The following is a 3250-nucleotide window of genomic DNA, read 5'->3' on the forward strand; positions in this document are numbered from 1 at the left end:
TATTTTTTTTTATTTTATCAAGGAATATTTTTTTTTTCAAATAAGAGAAATTGAAAAATACAATATGTTATCATTAGACTAGGAAAAAAAATAAAAAAAGAGGCCTAGAAATCAAGTTAGGGGGAGTGGAATGTTAGAAGCAGTCAACATAGCCAGATATCCTAATTAATCCGTCCTGGTCACCCTAATCCCTGTTGACACTTGATTTTTCACCTGGTATACAAATGAATAAATTTGGCGGCCATTTTTCAAAATGGCCGCCAAATTTATCTAAAATGTGCATATAATTGGAACTAAATAAGCTACAGATATGATGTTGGTGTCTAAAATCATAATTTGTATACAGGCAACAAACCAGACATATAAAAACTACTGTCACTCATGCCAGAATGGAATATAAATCAAAAATAGGAGTTTATTTGTTTTAAAATATCCGCAAAATATACTTAAAATGTGTATAAAATAAGAATATGTATATAAACTCACCGAAAAGTAGTCGTGTTTAGTATCGTTGGAAAGCTCTTCCGATGCTGAATAATGTATTGCAGTTTATATATCAGAAACGGTGTAGTGTTTCATGTATTGTCCCATAAAGTCCAATTATGGCATTCCCATATCATATTAAAATAAACAGAACCCATTTACGTAACTCGTGAGGGGGGGGGGGGCGCTCCTACTACTACCTAACACATTAGGCTACTACGAAGCCTTTCTGGGCGAAGTCCGAGTCTAAATGGGCCCTGGAGAGGCCACTACTTATACTGACAGTAACACTGACACTCAGCACTCTCCTACAACGCCTTAACAATACGTAATATTTTCTATAATTTCCGAAAAAACCAAATAGACCAAAATCCCACAAACACAATATTTGGCAGATTTATTAGAAGGGGTTCTTTCAACTATGCCCCTGGATGCCCCACTATGGAGGTTTGACCAGTTATGTAATGCCTGTGTACTTTCTAGGGAAACGCTTACTTCCTCCATGTCCAAATGAGTCCCGGAAAGGCGATGGGCCCCTACTTACTACTACTGAGCAATTTAATAATACAACCGCTTTTGACAAAATATTTTCTTTTAATTTTTTCAAAAATGTATGAGCCCCGGACGGCTGCATAACTACCCACCTTAAAATCCGCCTCCGACTTTAAACATGTCAGTAAATAAAGAATAAAATACATGGTTATCCGTCATAATAGGCCTATTATTAAATATTATACACAGCATGTTGAAATCGATTAAATTAATCTATACATAATAAAGGCCTACTAATAATTCGGATATTCGGATGATAAACGCCTGCAACATCATCAGTTGGACCTTAAAGGACGATCGGGTCATTTTATTCAGATTGGCCTTATCATGTTTCAGAGCAACATATTTTCTGGTATTAAAGTGACACTTTATTAAAAACAATCAATGAATTTTGTTACTCAAACGTCTTTATATTGATATTTTCAAGCCTATTAGATGGCCTGAAGAAAATGTGATCCAGAAGTCGTAGGCTTACTGTACAATATATTATGGCGAAAGTAAATTTTTGTCCGTCTCTGAATTTTAATAGTGTTACTGTAATAGAGCCTATTATTAAATATTGGAATGGTACCTTTTAGATTTATAACCAGGTAGCAGAGCAGCTTAGCTCAGTTGCCTAAACTGGTGGTAGCCTCTGTGTGCGCTAAAACGTGGGAATCTCTAGGTCTCCGATTCAAATCAAATCAAATCATTCTTTATTCATCACTGGGTTGAATTTTACAAAATTAAAGGGTTCAAGCAGAAAAATCTAAACAATCAACATTTAAACATTTGTCAATAAATAGACCCACATCACAATAACAGCAAAAGGAAACAGGTTTAAAGGGCAAAAAGGCAACCAATATTAAAATTATTATTATTATTATTATTATTATTATTATTATTATTATTATTATTAATATTATTGTTGTTGTTGTTGTAATTATTGTAGTGAGATTATTATAGTTATTTTAATTACTGACTTAATAATGAGAGGGAGTCCTTTCCAGCCTTTTGGAGGATAAATTCTTTACGTTTTCTAAGATGGAAATTGGAAGGGGCTTTAGGAAGGAAGTGGTGTATTGAATTCCCATCACTGCTCTGCCTTGTATTTCAGTTGGAGGGCTGAAATGCAAGTTACGATAGCGCACAGTCTTTCGGATGAGACATTTAACCTGTTGGTTCCGTGTGCATTATTATTATGGCCTGTGTGCACGTTAAAGAACGCAGTATACTAATTGGAAATGAGTAGGAAATTGTTTCCCGATGTACAGTGGTGTAACGACTATGCGCTCTTATGCGGCGGTCCGCAGGGCCCCCGTCACCAGGGGCCCGAAGGTGCCCCAACCCATAGGCACTCGCTCGGGCACCCTTACCCAAAAGGGCTTTGTTGATACATAACAGCATAATGTGTCCCTGAGATCGACTGTAAGACATATATCATAGTATATCCCGTGAAGGTTTAATGGGGCCCCTGTCGGCCTGGGGCCACTGTCGGCCTGGGGCCCCCTTAAATTTTCCAATTGTTTTAAAAATGGAAATTATACTCGCATTTTAAATCTATGAGTGCCATTTCCGGCCACTTTGAGGTGCCGTATTCATAAATGATCCTACCTTAGCCCCAACCATGCTGGGGCTGAGGTGGCATAGTGTGTGAAAGTCCCTCCCTACCCACATTCCCTCTATTTTGAATACTTAAATCTGCAATTGATATATAATTTATTTCGTTGTTAAAAGCAATTTAAAATACAATGCCAAATATTAGAAAAATGAGCACATTTAAATTCCCACAATCAAAGTGGTGACCGGATCAAAAAGGGGCCCCAGTCTCAGAAAGCCACAGGGCCCCGGGCCCATCGTTAGGCCACTGCCAGTGTAGTGCCCAATCACCACCAGAAGGACCTCACTGGAAACCAGTATTCTTCCGACTTTTGTGGGTTATCCTTGGTGTTTACACCGAATATATATATATCCACCCATAAGGGACAGATATAGAGAAAGAATTTTGTTTAGAAATGATGGAGACAACAGACATTAAAAAAAATAGGTTGTTTTGGAGTAAGCCTTCAGTGATGTCATGCTCCCTTCTTTCTGGTCTTTCTTCTCTCTTTCTTCTTTATTTTTTGGGGGTTGGGATAGACCCGCGTCTTCTGGACCCACCCTCAAACGATTGATTGAATGATTCTTTGATAATACTTATTTATATTGGCAAAGCTAAGAAAATGCACGTGCATAT

At 37.4% G+C, this 3250-nt stretch overlaps 1 protein-coding gene across 1 annotated transcript in view; it reads right to left on the minus strand.

The window, feature by feature from the left end:
• The window catches only part of LOC117113716, a 17295-nt gene that overhangs the window by 3600 nt on the left and 10445 nt on the right, over positions 1-3250 (minus strand). The window lies entirely within an intron of this gene.

The sequence above is a fragment of the Anneissia japonica genome, unplaced genomic scaffold (assembly GCF_011630105.1).
Source record: "Anneissia japonica isolate Jap-2015-1 unplaced genomic scaffold, ASM1163010v1 scaffold718_len1063573_cov188, whole genome shotgun sequence".
NCBI lineage: Eukaryota > Metazoa > Echinodermata > Crinoidea > Comatulida > Comatulidae > Anneissia > Anneissia japonica.